At 37.3% G+C, this 18,423-nt stretch overlaps 1 protein-coding gene and 1 long non-coding RNA gene across 3 annotated transcripts in view; one reads left to right on the forward strand and one right to left on the reverse strand.

Annotated features, from left to right (window-relative positions):
• The window catches only part of EDIL3 (EGF like repeats and discoidin domains 3), a 448,089-nt gene that overhangs the window by 217,985 nt on the left and 211,681 nt on the right, over positions 1-18,423 (reverse strand). The window lies entirely within an intron of this gene.
• LOC103885222 lies at positions 2,539-17,095 on the forward strand. Its single transcript, XR_004183759.1, has 2 exons — positions 2,539-2,916; positions 16,875-17,095. It is a non-coding gene; the product is annotated as an uncharacterized LOC103885222 (long non-coding RNA).

Consider the following 18,423-nt stretch of genomic DNA (forward strand, 5'->3'; position numbering starts at 1 on the left):
GCATAAAATTCTGATTGAAATGTTATAGGGTTTCAAAAATCACAAGTAGACCAAGTGTATAGGCAGAAAATTGTGTCTCTAAATTAGGTAGAATCAGAAAATATGATTAACATAAATGTAATAAAACTCATTTATTGGTTACTCTTATAAGCTTACTTGACCCCATATATTGTTAAGTATATATTTTTTTATTCAACAAATATACGTTCCAGTCCTTTCTAGCCATGGTTTCAAAACACTTGATCATATATCCCTATAGTAAAATTTTAACTGTGGCACACACTTTGAATAAATATATACTTAAGCATTTATAAATTATATACAAGTATTAATAAATGAATAATCATGTTCATTATAAAATGTATATAGGGAACATAAATTTTAAAATAATAAGATATGTTTACAATAAACATTTTTAAAGCATGCTCCCAATTGCAATGGCTTCATGTTATCATTAACTAAGATCTCAAATCAGTATTCCCTCTGGGTGAGTTTATCAATAATAATGGTGAATGTAAACACATATTATAGATCATGTTGATAATTTCAACTTTGGGATCCAATCTCCTGTTAGATATAATTACTTTGGCACTGTTTTATCTCGTAATATTTTGTATTTAGTTCATAATAGGAGAATAAATGTTAGCTATTTTCTCACTGCTTGTATTATTGGCATTTTATTCATTCTGACATTTCTCTGCAGATTTCTTTTCAGGCCAATTATGTATTTGGTTAGAATTAATTTAATAGATAATATAATAGTCACATTGTGATAAAAGGGTTCTGCTTTGTAGAACTACTAATCTTTCTTCAGAACATTTGTACTGGTGTTTTTTTGACATACAACTCCAGTGAGGTGCCTCTGTCAATGCATGAGGTAAACTGTAATACACTTAATACATGTACTTGTTAACAATACATAAACATACAAGCAAGTTATCTTATTTTCTTTCCACTACTCAGGGGATTATCTCTTGCACTTTTCTGGGGTGTATACACCCCAACATGGAAACAATTACTCTATCAGTAGTGTCTAGGAAGATGAATCTGGGGATTTAAAGTATCTCCTATTTGTTTTTAAGCATAAAACCATGTTCAACTATTTATAACTTCTAGAGAATAATGAATGCTTGATAGAATTTGATTTTTCTTATTTTAATACTTTATTTTATTTTATTGCTGGAATATTAACCACATTAAAACATGAATTTTGTGTTTTATTTGTTGCTTTATTTATTCCCTCTTCCCGAACAGTGCCTGACACATAGTAGCTGCACATGAAATAGTTTTTAAATGAATCAAAACTTATTCAACTGCAGGTAATGCTTCTTTGTTTGCTCCCAGTTATTCTCAGTTTACTCAGCACTTTCCAACATCCTCTCCACAGCCCTGAGAGGTGTCATTTTCATTTTCTTCTTTTCTTTTATTTCAATAGTTTTGGGGAAAACAGTGGGTTTTGGTTACATGGATAAGTTGATTAGTGATTATTTCTGAGACTTGGTGCACCCATCACTGTATGGTATGCAGTACCCATTGTGTAGTCTTTTGTCCCTCACTCCCCACCCTTCCCCACAAGCCCCCAGAGTCCATTATATCATTCTTAAGCTGTTATGTCCTCACAGCTTAGCTCCCACTTATAAATGAGAACATACGATAGTTGGTTTTCCATTCCTGAGTTTATACACTTAGAATAATGGCATCTAACGTCATCCAGGCTATTGTGAATGCCATGATTTTGTTCCTTTTTATGGCTGAGTAGTATTCCATGGTGTATATATACCACACTTTCTTTTTCTAGTCATTGATTGATAGGCGTTAAATAGATAAACTATTCCCAACATAAAGAAGGAAAAAATATATATTCCTTTGACTAGCTTCAAGACGAATGCCTTTTCAAAACCTGGATTTGTTATGACTAATGCTTCACTTGGGTCTAGTTATCTGGACAAATAGTAGGATTACAGGACAACTGTAAAATAAGGATTCACCCAAACCAAAGAATGAGCACTGGGGTTTCTCATTAATAAAAGAGCTTCACAGTCTACAATATTTCAAACAAAACAAAAGCATCCTTTACCTAATACTAGATATTTCTTTCCACATGACCCTGAATCAAATCTTGAGGAAGCTGCCATTGTTTTTCTGATTATTCCTAGGTAATAAAAATAAAAATGCTCTAAGATTATTTTTAGCTACTAGACAATTACCTCACCTTCCATACTAAAATAAGTCTAGTTTTGTAGCATCTAAAAATCCATAATGATATCCAAGTTGGAACTTCTCATTCCCAGCTTAGGCCTACCTGGGAAAATTGCAGTGGAGAAGTGGGCCTTCTCCTAAAATTTACAGTCTGGGTCACCATGGAAACTGTCTTATGGGTCTAAATCATTATAAGTTATCCTAAGGCTAATAAATTATTTAAAACATTTGTCTCCTATCTTTCTAACAATGTGGAAGACTAGGTTGGAATTTAGAACTCTAAATTTAGAACTAGGTTGGAATTTAGAATTTAGAATTCAGGACCATAAGAGAAATAGCTTTCAAGCCACTCTTCTCTACAGATACCCAAGCCCAAGCACCTGAGCACTGTCTTTCCCATGCAGTAATCAGATATTCCATGGCATGTCACTGAGCCCAGGTGTGTGCCCACTAGTGACACAGTGACACATGGGAGGACAGATATGGAGAAGGGCCTGGAAGTATTCTCCCATTTGGGCAGACTATTCTGGGGTCTGGATTATCTGGAGCATGGTCTAGAAAGGGGAGTAAGTCTCCAGGTGGGCATGTTCCCTTGTGCCCATGGCTGTCTTGCTCCATAGAGAGGAGTGGTTCCAGAAGAAAGCCAGAGCAAGATCTCCAATGTGAGATCCAGAACAAGAGGTCCCTCCTGGCAGTGTCTAAGGAAGGAACTGGGAGGTGAGTTAAGGTGATATTCTCCTCTCTCATTCCACCTCATCCTCCATTCTCTAGTTTGTTTTGACATCTCCAGTACCAAAGTGGATGAGATGAAATCCTTGATGGTCAGGTTGAAACATAGCTTTGGTGATCTGGATTTGGCAGATGTGCTTTGTGGGCTCTTTTTCTCCTGGGACAATGTAAGGTTCTGTGATGACATTTCATCAGTAGGAATTCCTTACCTCCAGCTGCCTTCTCTTATGGGCCTCTATGCTCTGTGCCCCGGATTCCCTTGGAGCACCACGTTGATTGCTCAGGGACCTTCTCTGGATTTTCCTCTTGGGCTCCATCCCTCCCAAGATAACACACCTTCTTGGTTTTGAGAAGTCCACATCTGGCCCACAGGAAATCCACACACATTCTTTCCCTGCCATATTCTAGAACTGTACTCCATTCCCCATATTTTTCTCTGTCCTTGATCTGTATCCATTGAGTATGGCTTAGGCCACAGCCTCTTGTCTTTGGGTCTCCCAAGAAAGGCACTGAAGCAGCAGTCCATATGTAATTGAATATATAACATCATAATAATAAAACAAAAAGTATAATCTTTTCTTTCTTTCTGACCTTCCCACAGTCTTTTTCTTCCCTTATCAGTAATAACATACTTAATATCAATCACATTTTGAACGTAAATATTCAGGGGAAACAGACAGTTTGCTTTTAAATCCACCAAGGCTTTTGAGCTTTGTATTTGAGAAAGCTTTAAAAATAAAAGTTGGGCAAGAAATTTGAACCTCAAAGAGTGACTCTACTTTTAGGTGACAAACCAAATCATGTTTAAAGTCCCTGAAAAACAGAGAATGACCAGGGAGTTCATTTTAAATATACTCTCTAAGCCATTTGAGAATTGTAGGCCATAAACTATGGCAGAAAGATAGCTGGCAATAAATATTTTTCTTCAATTCAGTTGCTCTGAAGAGGAAAGGGAAAGACTGTTCTCAGATAAAAATGTCATTTACATTCTTATAAGACTATACCTTAAAGATAAATTGAAATAAGTTATATTCCTATGAGTTTAAAATATCAATTAAAAAATAAAGCTCACTAAGAGTCAAGTTATTTCAAGGAAATAAGGTAATTTCACATTTGCTTACTTTTTAGCATATTAAGACCATAAATGCAAAAATATACTAAATATCTTGGATGGCTTTATAAATAAAAAAGTCATAGATAGTCCAGAAATTTATCTAATCAGACTTAAAAGACTAATCAGTGTAACTGAAGATCAAAATCAGCCACCTAGGTCAATCTATCTACGTAACTTAGAATAATGTTAGTAGTAAGGTATTAACATGGACATTGTGACATCTTTTATACGTAGAAAAATGCATAAGGAAAGTTTTAGCGAAAAATAAAAGTAAACAAAACACATGTATAAACTTGCAGTTTAATTAACTTCATCTTAAATGAAGACACTGAGAATGATTATCCATACTAGAAAATGCTATCCATTTTTACCAAAATACTATTCTGTCATCAAAAGTACGATGCCATCAAATTTTACCTTATAAACTTCTAAATGGATTCCATTGCTTTACTGTATTTAAATATGGTGAATCATTTATACTAACACATAGCTCTTTAGAAGCTTGTAATAACTGATTGCTTTTAAGAAGGCCAACATGGACCTCTGAAGCTGGCCATAAGGGACTACTGCTGTACATGCTGTGCTGTGATTTTCTCATCATATATGCAGATCCAACTGGGAGGAATCTGAAAGCATATTTATTTTTAATATAGGCCCTGCTTTTTCCCACAAATCTGTTAAAACAGTTTGCAGTAAAATCCCTACATATTAAGAGAGTAAATATAAAAATAAAAATAGATATCCTAAATGATTGGGAGGAATAGGAACCTAGACTAGGATACTTACTGGATTTGAACATTAAGTTTGTCTATGTAGATAAAATAGCTTTTACAGTTCTCATTACTTGATGACGTTGGTATCTTCATACTTCAGAAATTATAAATATGTGCTTCCTTGAATTTAAATAAAATAAATTTTAAAATTCACTGGTAAAACATCCTAGCACTGAATCATTCAATAAATATTTATAGTACAGCTACCATGTGACAGGCACCCTTGGAAGATATAAGGGAAAAATCCGTACGTAAAATAGTCATATAACCCTGCCAAGTAGTGGCAAATAATCCCAACTGGTCGAGTTCAAAAGACAAGACAATTGCAATGATCTAAATTCACTATGGTGTTCTCTAGGGCTCTGCTTTGGTAGTCAAATCATAAACAAGTGTTTACTGTACTCTTGTTACTCACTCATTCATAAATTCATTTATCCAATATATTTTGAGTACCTACTATGTGCAAATCACTCTAGGTTTTGATCAGGAGTCATAGATGACTCAGGCAGAAATTATCTTTAAGCTGCCTGGAATGATGAGAAATATATAAATAAATACAAAAGAAGGGAGAAAGAATGAAGAAGTAAGTGTCTTACAAGGTTGAAAGCAAGAGGACTTTCCTGCCTGAGGAAGGAGTAGGAATCCTAGGAGAGTTTTTGGAGGACCTGGCCTGGCATTACAGATGAGCGATAAGGGCAAGGGCTTTCCAGGCACAGAAAGCAAATCAGCAAGGGCAGGACAATGGGAAATTAAGGACCTTGAAGGATGGATGGCAAGTGGCTAACTTTAGAGAACCATTCGTATATAAAGGGGTATATGAAAATAAATTCAGGAAGTTAGATCAGGGTCAGATTTTTGGCAAGAGAGTAGTTCAGATTGTGAAGCTGGTGTCCCTAACTGTGCTTCTTGCTATTAAAATGTAAATAAAGCATACAGCTAGACTATGGTCCTCAGGAACTTTATAATCTAATATGTACATGGCTGGACAAATGTAAGATCCTTGCACTGAATTGTTGCCATATTCCTTTTTTTTTTTTTTTTTTTTTTTTTTAACCAGATGATGTTTAGAGTTCTATAAGAAAAGCAAATACACACCTGACACATATTCAGAGCCATCTCACCTATGACAAAACCATCTTCTACCTGTGTTTTACCTTTTACTTGTGACTACCATTTCTCAAGGCAGCATTTCCCACAAGGGCAACCCTTGTGCTGCATTCCTCTTCTAAGTGCTGCTAGCTCCTGCCTTCCAATATTGCTCTTGAAGGATTCACTGCCTAGGCTGTGAGAATGTAGCATTAAGGCATACACAACTGGGAAATAGTAGCTGACAATGGACTAAAGGTGTGAGAAGCAAAGCGACTCCAACGAAAACAGTGTCTTCACTGTAAACAACAAATAATGACACAAGCTCCAGCAGCAAGAGAGGCAAATGACTCTCTCGATAATCTTGATGGAAAGCACTGTTCATCTTTTAGACAAAGGATGGCACCACATGTAAGGCAACATTAACATAATTACTATTTCTGGGGACAATTCTAAGTGCTGAATAAGTGCTCGTAGACAGTTTATGCATGGGTGGCTGTCCCTCCTACTGTGTATTTGTTATTAAAACATGTGTGTGTGCAAATGCAACGGAACCCTGCACTAACCTTCAATTCCACCCACCCTTGCCTCCTACATATTTATCAATCATTTAACAATAACTCTCTCATCTTTTCTTGCTTCTGCCTCACTTTGTTTCCATCTGCCATCTCTCCTTTGCATAATAATTAAACTCCCCGTTTTGAAATTTCCATGCCACTGTCACTCCTGTCTTTCTAAGTAATTGATTTAAACAATCTTAAAAATTTAAAAAAATTATCTAACAGTTATTTGTTTAGCAATTTTTATAAACTACATGGCTCCTCATATTCACCAAAAATCTAATAAACACTGACAATCTCACAATCTGCAAAAGGAGGAGATAATGTACAGTGCTCCTCAACTTATTTGGCCATGGGCCTCTTGTTAGAGGAAGTATTATTTTTCTTCACATTAATTTTATAAGTTCTTAAAGACACATACTATTTAAGAGTTTTTGTTTGTTTGTTTGTTTGATGTTTTTCAAAGCCCAGTATCATGGGAGATAGATGGCTATTAGATAATACATTAAATGATTTATTGGTTAACACACTGAGGCTTATTCATTCATTTGTTTACTTAACAAATATTTATCAAGCACCTATGATGAACTAGGTACTTCTTAGGCACAGCAAATTTCAGCAGAATGTAAACAAATCAAGTCCCTGCTCTAGAAAAGATGCTTACTTTCTAAAGAGAAGAAAATTATTAAAAGATAAATATAAAATGTGGTAGATGGTGATGACTGCTAAGAAAATAAAGATGAGTAAAAGAGTAAAAGAGAGGGACAGTAAAGAGATGGTGGAGGAAGATGTTACAGAATGCTGTTGTCTTCAGGTTAGTTGGAGGAGGTCACTCTGGAAAATTCTTATTTGAGCTAAGATCTAAGAAGAAAAGGAAAGGGAGCAAGAATCATGGTTATCTAACAAAGAGGAGGCCAGGTAAAGGATCACAATGCAAAGGCCCCAGATTGGAAGCTAGACTGGCACATCTGAGGTCATCAGAGAACTGTGTGACCAAAGTAGAATCAGCAAGGTGGAGTATAGTTGGATATAAGATCAAAAGAGATGAACAGGAATGGGGCATGTCAGGTTATTTTTGCTCACTATAAAGACTTTTGATTATGCTTGAAGTGCACTACAAAACCATGGGAGGTTTTAAACACAGAAATGACTTAATACTATGTATATTTGAAGGTATCAACTGGATGTTGTTTTGAGAATAAATTAGGAGCAAGCGTAAAGTCAGCAAAATCATTAGGAGCACATCATAGTGCATAATGCTGCCTTAGGGAAGAAGTGAAGGTGGTAAGAGGTGATCAAAATCTGGATGTGTACTTAAACTAATCACAGAGCATGCAGGAGACATTGAGTATAGGAGTTTGATTGGAATGTGTAGAACCAGAACAATAGCATTCATGAGTTTGCTCCTTCCTTTCCCCAGACTCCCACACCCCTCCTCTCTCTCCCCTTCTTTTCCTCCTTCTCTCCCTGCCTCTCACCTCAGACACTGAGAAGGTGTACATTCTCAATTATAAGATGTTACTTTTTAAATTGGGTATCTGGTGTTTCCATCCTCTCTACTGCCTAATTTAGCTCAGATAAAATCAGTATCTATTTCTGTTTTATTTTAGTACCGATTTCTTTTACTATGATGAAAGAATACGTATTTTGAAAACCAATAATACCAAGAATGATAGTTTATCAGCATACAGCACATTTAATTGTACAAAACACTATCACATATATTAAATTGACAGGGCATCATATCAAGTGGGACCTGAGAGTAGGCAAGTGGTCCAGTTATTTCTATTCTAAAACCAAGGAAACCAAGACCTGTTATTATCATTACTTAAAGTTGATATGACTTGTTAAGAGTATAGAAGGAATGGAAGTTTAAGTCTTCTCTACATTTAAATTCTCAGCTCTTTAAACAACTATGCTGTCATTATCCAAATAAACTGCACTCACTTTATTTAGAAAAAATTAGAAACAATTCCTTTCCTTACCAACCAAAAAGCATTTTCAGATGGTCAAGGAGAGAAGAATTCTCATTTGGAAATATTTCAGTTTAAGATATATCATATAAAATGATTAAAAGCTCCTGAATATTCTATTTATTTCCAAATGATACATTGCCTTAAATTTATCTAAACTTTTAGGCTATGCCATAATTATAAAATAAATTAGAATGTTGAGAGCAAAATCAATCATTCTAAAGACTGACATTAGTAAATATTACATTCTAAAGGCTGACATTAGTAAATATCCACTCTATGCAATTGTGATTTCAGATTTACTATTCAAATGTAAACGATGCTCTATTTTTCAAAATCTTTGTTGTAGTTTGGCATGTAATTACTCTTTATTTACATACTTCTGTTATAATGTTGTCTTTAAAATATACTGCATTACACTCTCATGACTTAGCTGATGTGAAAGATAAAGTAATACACAATATATCTAAAGACAACCAATTTTATGGGTCTTTTAAAGGTATCAAAAATTAAAAATTCAACATCTTAAATAGCATCGTACATATTTAAGACATTCTTTATATCTGTACATACCTATATATGTATGAACATATGTATTATTTCTCTTTAAATTTCTAGATTCTATCTCAATGATGCTATTGAAAGATAGAAAAAGTGGCAATTACAATGCACACTTGAAATTATAAGAACAATATATTACACTGCCCACATCTATAGTAAAAAGTTAGGTAAAAAGAGAAATAATTATAATGCTACTGAAATTCATTAACAAAAATATCCCATAAATATTTATGATGCTGGTCATAATTGACTTCAAACTATTTTTCAAATATGAACATTGTTCAGCTCCTCCCAAGTGTTCATTACTACCTTGGTCCAAGCCACCATCACCTCCCAGGTGGTTGCAAGGTTCCACTCTTCCACCTGAACCTATTCTTTACCATCAGCCAGAATCATTCTCCAAATAGAAATTAGTTCATTTACTCCCTTGCTGTCCACCTTCCAACAGTGTGCTTCCACAATTTCAATTCCACAACTACAATAAAACTAAAAGTCCTCTCTATGGCTTATAAGACCTTGACTATTGCTCAGGTCCTCTTTCTGCCCACCCTCTTAATCATTTACAATGCTCAAGACACATACCCATCTTAGGATTCAATACTTGCTAATCCTTGTGATTCACATGCTTGACCCCCTGACTTCATTCACATCTCTGCTTGTTACTTGGTAGGAGCAAGTTTCTTTGGCCAAGCTCTAAAACAGCACTCACACCCCTTTGTTCCATAATCTCCATTCTTACAAAACATAACAAAACTTGTTATTATGCACTGCGGTGCTGTTATTTCTAATTGAAATTTTAATTGGAATACAGATTCATATCCATTTGAAAAATTATAATACAAAGAAATACTATGTATACTTTAATCAGTTATCCTCGATGGTTAACATTTGACAAACTACAGTATAAAAACAGAACCAAAATATTGACATTACTATGAGAGTACAACCTTATTCAGATTTCTCTAGGTTTACTTATATTGATATATGTATGTAATTAGGCTCTATAAGATTGTATCACATATGTAGGTTTTTGTATGTGTCATCACAGTCAACATACTAAATGGTTCCAACACAAGGAACCTCATGTTGCCCTTTTATAACTACACTCACCTCCCTCTGTCCCTAACATCTAGAAACCACTAATCTATCCTCCATTTCTAAAGCTTCATCATTTCAAAAATGTAATTAAATGGATCATCTAGTATGTATTCTCTTGGGATTGACTTTTCTTTTTCACTCAGCTTAATTTCCTGGAGATTTATCTAAGTTGTTGTATGTATCAATAGGTCCTTCATTGCATTGCTGAGTAGCAATTCCATGGTATGTATGTATCACAGTTTTTTTTAACCATTCACCTGTTGAAGGGCATCTGTGCAATTCTGTATTTTGGCTATTACAAATAAAGCTGCTATGAGTATCCAGGTATAGGTATGTGTGTGAACTTTAACTTTTTACTTATCTGGGACAATGCCCAAGAGTGTAATTGCTGGGCTGTATAGTAATGCCTGTGTCACATTTTCATTATCCTTTTCTCCATTAATCAAGTTCTATGACAGCAGAGATTTGGTTATTTTGGTTCAGTGCTATATTCCACGATCCAGATTAGTGCTTGGCACTGAGTAGGGAGTTAGTAACTTATTTGTTGTACAAGTGAGCTTCAGATCCTCATGGAGATTTATTCTCTTGTTTATCATTGCCCTTCTAGGAGAAATGAGACTGAAAAAATGATTTCCTGGGAAAGACAGTAGAGATGAGAATAAGAGAGGTGTGGCCATAGCATCTGTTCCCAAACAGCCTGAGATATCTGAACCCCAAATGAAAGAGCAGTTAAGGAAGAAAGGCTGAGCAACTGTGTTCACAAAAACATTTGGGAGGTTCTGGGAAAAGACACATGTCTTTCCAAATCCCAAGAACATAGGAAGACCCAATGCCATTAAAACGGCTAGGCTTGACCTTGACCTTAGACCATGTACAGTTTCAGTTGGCTAGATGGCCACTAACAGAGAACAGAGTAGTCTTCCCTTATCACCATGTTCAAGGTCAGAACAACAGCAGCGGCACCCTGACAAAACAGTAAGTAAGCTCTCATTAAATATTTATCAAATGGATAAATAAGTAAGTTATTTCCTGACATGGCTGGGGAAGACTTTAGGGGAGAATGAAGTCCTATCTAAGCAACTTACTTGGAAGATGATAACTAAGAGCAACAGTAATTTAGAAATCAGTACCACCTTTGGCTAGAAGGCCTAGGAAATTTGAATTACATGCAATTTTTTTAAAAACTACATTTATAATACTATTTGTTTCAATACAAAATTATGAATCGGTTCTATTTTATTTTATTTTAATTAATTAATTTATTTATTTAGAGATGGAGTCTCATTTTGTTGCCCATTCTGGAGTGCAGTGGTGCGATCTCAGCTCACCGCAACCTCCACCTCCTGGGTTCAAGCGATTCTCCTGCCTCAGCCTCCAGAGTAGCTGGGATTACAGGCGTGCACCACCATGGCTGGTTAATTTTTGTATTTTGAGCAGAGATGGAGTTTCATCATGTTGGCCAGTTCGGTCTTGAACTCCTGACCTCAGGTGATCTGCCTGCCTCAGCCTCCCAAAGTGCAGGGATTGCAGCTGTGAGCCACCACGCCTGGCTGAATCAGTTCTAAAAGTTCTATTCTAATCAGTTCTAAAAGGCCTATTAATATAAATACACCAACTTCATGAGTATAATCTTCTGGGAAAATGTGTCTAACATATTTTTGTTCAGAGATTATTGTTTTTCTGGCATTCATATTAAAAATAAATAAATAATAGAAAAGAGAAAATGTTTTATTGTTAGTCTAAAGTAGCAATTTTCAAATATTTTGGATTTTATACATATCTGAGTATCATAAAAATCACAAGCTTTGTGTCTATATTGGAATAGTGCATTTGTGCAAATAGCTATTATATATGTCTGCCATGACAATGCTCTTTGTTGGTTTCCAACCAAAGGAGAAAAACAAGAAAATAAAAATGCCTTAGAACTCTGGCTATTATAGATAGGTTATGGGCTAAAAGTTGTTGCAGAGGGTGGATCCGATTAAGTAAGGGTCAGATTTTAAAAGTAGTAAGCTAATATATTTTTCTGCACTGATTCTTTTAATCATTGTGGGGTTTTTGCTATAAGACAATTTCCATTATCTTAAATAAAGGTTGAATTCAATAAGGTTGTGAGTTCACACATTCAGTGTGGGATTATAATAACCTATCCCAAGCTTGATTTCTCTTTGACTATTTCTGCACTTAGTTTCTTTAAGGCATTATAACCCTTCACATATGGTACTAGAACACTGATTTTCAGTCTTAGTTGTACATTAGAATTTTCTGGGGAGGTTTTTAAACTCCTAATGTCTATACCATAGTCCAGATAAGTCAGAATCTCTGGGGTGAGAGCCAGGCATTTGTACTTTTTATAATGCTCCAGGAGACTCTAATGTGTAGCCAAGGTTGAAAACCAGAGTTCTAGATCCACTTGCATCACTTTCATTGGGGTCCTTATTAAATAGTCAGACCTGGCTCCAAAACTATTACGTTGGAATCTCTACAGATTGGCAAGAAGAATCTGCATACTTCTATGAATCCGCATACGATTCATATGCACAACAAGTTTGAGAGCCTTTGGTTTACAGAGTTAAAGTGTTTCATACTGACCAGCAAAACCACTGGAAAGCAGGAAAATTTCTCAATTCCAGTCTGAAAATCTTCTAGGGTTGGAGACAAGTCTATTTTGGAAGTCTTTTTGGAGGTCTTTATTTCACTAATATTGTTATATAGTTTGCAAGTGTCAGTGATAACTTCAGGTAAAAATTTACAGTTTTTGAAGTGAATTCTTGGCCTGGCATGGTCATTCATACCTGTAATCCCAGCACGTTGGGAGGCCAAGGTGGGGGGATTGTTTGAGCCCAGGAGCTCAAGATCAGTCTGAGAAACATGATGAAATCCTGACTATATAAAAAATACAAAAATTAGCTCAGCGTGGTGGCACACCTATGGTCCCAGCTACTTGGGAGGCTGAGGTGGGAAGATCATTTGAGCCCAGCAAATGGACGTTGCAGTGAGCAAGGATTGCACACCACTGCACTCCAGCCTGGGTGATAGAGAGAAACTTTGTCTTCAAAAAACAAAACAAAAACGAAACACACACACACACACACACACACACAAAAGAAAGAAAAAGAGGAAAGAATGAGATGAATTCTTCATTAGAGAATATCGGTTTTCTATTGGAAAAGTATACTGTACAACCTCCAGTGTACCATAGATACACCTGATAGCAATAACTTAAGCATATCCTAAGAATGACCCTGCATGGCACATGCACCCAACAACAATGACAAGCTAGGTAGAGGTTGCCAGTTGGAGGGCATTAAGTGAAAAATACTGTATTAACTGCATGCTTTCTGCAGGCAGTGGTGGCTCTCCTGTCCAGCCTACTGCCACTGACCAGCACCCTATGTAATTTCCCCATGATATACCCTGTCTCCTTTGCTGACTTTGGGTTTGCTCTTCAGCCTCTCAAACCCAGTGCCATCCCTACTAAAGTAAACGGAGGTCCAGCATGACAACAGGAGGTAAGAAAACTCCATGAGTGCCCAGAAGATAGGATCTGAGAAGGAAAAATCTGAGATAAATCCTAGGCTGGCCATGCATGTCTATGTGGGGCCTGGTAGCTGCTATACTTGATGGATGGGGCCCAGCGCTTGAGTATGGAGGTGCCTTGAAAACGCTGAATGGTCTGGAAGAGTTGTTGCAGGGTGTGATCTGACTGAGTGAGGGTCAGATGCCTGAGCTGTGGGAGTTATAGTTGGCTGGCGGCTTCTGACGCTGCTCCAAGCAGCCATAGAGGCCGAGCTCATGGTGCAGGTGAGGGTCTGCCAGTTGCAGGATGAGTTGTGACTACAAAGAGGTGCCAGACAAAATGGAGACCCTAGCTTGTCAGGTAGCCTGTATGAAGAGTCACCAACTCCCCTGCACCCACTGGAAGCAGAGTCGCATGACTGCCGCCACCCCGGCCCCTCCCCTATCCCCCGGAAGACAGCAGCACACCACAATGTGGGACGACCCCACTGTAGAATTGGTGGACATAAAAAATGGGTTCAGGCAGAAGGGTAGAGAGTCAATGATGGGGTGGCTTTTCCATCTGTAGAACATGGAGGCAGAAGCTATTATACTCTCCAGACCTGAGATGAGTAAAATGGCAAAATGGCGTCTATCACAAACCACCCGACCTTGACGCAGCACCTTTGTGGTACCAGTAATGGCGATGGGGCCATCCCCCTCCTAAGCTGGGTGAGTGTTGCTGCAAGGTAGCCAGGGCAAGTGAGGGAGACGTCCCCACGTGGCCTTTGTGATGACAGACTATGGAGGAATTGCAGGGCGCTCCTCCAGGAATTAGGAGTGAAGCATGCTATCTATGCTCAGCATTGCCAAGGTCCCAGCAATGAACTTTTCTTGCTGGCATGAAAGGCACCATCTAAGAGTCCCTGCCAAACCAAAGGGATGGTGCACTTGTCTGTGGGTGTGGTTGTTGGCGGGGGGTGGTGGTGCACTGCTGGGATGAAAGACAAAGGAGACCAGGGAAAGGACACAGTTGAGGGGCCCACCAGGGTGGCCTGTTGAAGACATGGCATGGCATGCTAGCAGGAATGCCTACTGTGAGGGTGGAGATAGCCTGATGCTGTCTTGGTCAGACTATGGCAGAAGCTCAAGCTAGAACAGAGGTTCTCTAAAGAGCCTCAGGCTCAGTCCACCCCCTCTGCTGCAGAGGGATGGCAGGAGTAGGCACCTTTGGACTTGGATGAAGGCCAAGGCTTCAAAATTTTGATGGGAGCAATGGTGGCTAGGGTGTCTGAGGACCAGAGGTCATATGTAGAACTAACTATACACTGGACACCTAAGAATAGGCTGTGCTTGCCCTAGTGGATACTAGAGTAGAATGCACTCTCATGTATGGTAACATTAATCATTTCCAAGGGTCTATAACAGCAATAGATAGTTATGGAATGGAGGGGGTACCTATTTTCCATTGCACTGATGATATGCTGGTTTCTAAGTTTTTTTCCAGCCTGTCGGCTGCAGCCCCCACCTTGTTGTCCCACTAGGCAAATGGAGGATGGATGGTTGATGCAGAAAGGGTCCAAAGTTCAGGCTTTTTGGTCAGGTGCTTGGGTGTCATCTGGTTAAATGGTAGGCAGCTAACCTCTTCACTGACTGGGCATAGGCTGTGGCCTCTTTCTCAAACAAGACAGACTGTTAGGCCTATGGAGAGCTGCCACTCTCCACCATGGGCCTGCCATGGCATGTCCAGGATCAACTCCCAAGTGCTTGGAAGAACTATCTTTGCAGTGTGATTGTTATTTGTTTTTTTGTTATAGTTTGTATTGCTGCTGCCACATCTGGCAGCAATGCTCCTCTGCATACCTGGTGCTGGGGAAATCACAGAAGAATGATATGATAAAAATGTGAGGGCCATTCAAGGAGATGCTGAGCTGAGGTGTATGGTAAATGCACCTGATAGCAATAACATCTTAAGCTAGGTTGAGATTGCCAGGTGAAGGGTGTTAAGTGAAATGCTATTTACACTGTATGCTTTCTGTAGATGGTGGCAGCTCTGTCCAGCCTGCTGCTACTGGACCACACTGCATGTAACCTCCATGTCTCAATAAACCCCATGTCTCATTGCCTCGTTCTGGGTCTCTTCTCTGGCCTCTCAAAGTGGTGCCATCCCCACCGACATTAATGGCAATCCAACACAACAAAAAGCTAAAAGAAGCCATCAAATTAAAATTATAAAGAGTAACTTAAAGTAAGAATTAATGATAAGAGGAATTCTAGAAAAGCATGGAGGTACATAGTGTGCCTGAGCCTCCCCTGCCTTACAACACCAAATGTTTCCTAAAATAATTATAATTGTTTTTAAAGGAAGGGAAAAAGTAAAGATCAGTAGGAATCCCCATTATATTTTAAAGTATTAGTCCATTAGGCATACCTAACTTTTCTTGTAAAGTATGTTCGGAAAGACTTCATCTGATCTTAACAAACATCTGTTTAGAGAAGCAGGACAAAGGATTGTTAATGGCAGTTTTTAAAGAACTGTTATTTCCACTCTCAATGGTGGAAGTTCTCAGTCAGTGCTTGTTGAAGTGAACTGATTTACTGGATGAGAAACCTTAGGCACAGATCCATTATATGCCAACTGATGCTTCATCAACTCACCAAGATAGAGCTGCATCAGAAACTCAGGTCTGACCAGAATTCCTCCCCTCACAGCATGGTTCCTCCAGTATCATTTGGAGATTGAAGGTAGTGGTAATTCCTTAGGTCAGTAATCCTCAAGTTTGCTGTATTGAAGGATCATATGGATGCTTTTAACTAAATTCAGGGTACCAACCAAAAATTCTGATTCAATAGAACTGAAGTGGGGCCAGTAATCTACATGTTTAACAAATGTAACATAGAAGACAAAGCATGTAATTGCCAAATATGTGATTAATGCAATTAAGAATGATCATGAAAACAGCAAATATCATTGATAAACTCTGAGAAAAGTGAAATATGGAAGTTACAAATGGGACTCATGACCACAATAAATATTGGTTAAACGTGTGACTGCATTAATCACTAATATAAAATTAAGACCAAACTGACTTAAAGTAGTTAGAATATACAAAAAGAGGGAAGTTTTTGATTGTTTTTTTCTGGCCAACTTTATCGGTGGTAAATATACATATATGTGTGTGTGTGTGTGTGTGTGTGTGTGCGTGTGTATATGGAAGCCTTCTATCTTGAGCTAATGTGATAACATGGGCCAATTCTCTTAAACTGTCCTGTTTCTTTCCAGGCTCAGTGGGCTCCCAGATCAGCCTTCCTTTCTTGAAAAGTAGGAACAAAGAAAATGTTTTCTTAAAATGAATCAAAGTCTGTGGAGCTGTGCAAAGGTAAAGAAGAACATATAGCATGCCTTCTGTGGGAAGATGGGAAAGAGTTCTGGGAGTGAAGAAACAGCCTTTCCCTATGGCATTACATTTGTTACCAGGCAATAAATAAAATGTAATCACTCTAGCCAGTCCCAAATGCAGCCACCAGCACAAAACTGCTTGCTTAAAAATGCTTTTCAAAAGTTTGACCTGTAGACAATTTTGGTGCTCAATTCATTCTATAATTTACACACACAGAGATGTATGTGTATATATATATGTGTCTGTGTGTGTTTGTGTGTGTATATGCCTATGTATGAGTACATGCATATGTGTGTTTCACATTCTTCTATGGCATTTGAAAATATACGTGTGTGTGTGTGTGTGTGTGTGTATATATATATATATATATATATATATATATAAAATGTGGTAATTCTATACCAAATCCAATACTAATCATTATTCTTATAAAGTTATAACCTCGTGCTACTTTCATTACCATAAAAAGGACATCTAATAGCTGAAATCCAAAACACAATGAGTGCTGGTAAGGATGTAAAACACAGGGACTCTCAGGCATTGCTGGTGAGGATACAAAACGGCCACGTGGGAGACCATTTGAAGGTTCTTTTACAAAATTGAATGTTCTTTTACCATAAGATCTAGAAATTGCACTACTAGGTATTTACCCAAATGAGTTGAAAACTTATGTCCACACAAAAACCTGCCCTGAATGTCTATAGCAGCTTTATTTATAATTGCCCAAAACTAGAAGTAACCAAGATATTCTTCAAATGCTGAATTTATAAACAAACTATGATACACCCATAAAATGGATTAATATTCAGAGGTAAAAGTAAATAAACTATTAAGTCCTAAAAACACACAGAGGAAACTTAATATCAGTCTTAAAAGGCTACATACTATGTGATTTCAATTACATGACATTCCAGAAAAGGAAAAACTACAGAGACAGTAAAACGATCCGTGGTTGCAAAGGTTGAGATAAGTAGGAAATGATACACAGGTGTACAGGGGATTTTTAGTTTAGCGAATCTGTTCTGTATGATACTGTGATGGTAGATACATGATATTATACATATTTCAAATCCCATAGAACTATACAATACAAAGAGTGAACTCTAAACTATGGCCTTTAGTAATAAGGTATCAGTACTGGTTCATCAATGATAGCAAATGTACCACAGCAAAGAGAGATGTTAATAAGGGAAATTATGTAGGAGGAGGGATATACGTGACTCTGTACTTTCTGCTCGATTTTTTGGTAAACTTAAAACTGCTCTAAAAATTAAGTGTATTAATGATAAAATCCCAAAATCATTTTTAAAAGCATATGTAGGTAATAATGCTGATGCTGGAAATATTTTTTCTAATTTGTCACATATTGATAAAATAGTTGTTAAAATAGATCTATTAGCTATATATTTGTCACTCCTGTATCATGAAATT

The sequence above is a fragment of the Papio anubis genome, chromosome 5 (genome assembly GCF_008728515.1).
Source record: "Papio anubis isolate 15944 chromosome 5, Panubis1.0, whole genome shotgun sequence".
Lineage (NCBI taxonomy): Eukaryota > Metazoa > Chordata > Mammalia > Primates > Cercopithecidae > Papio > Papio anubis.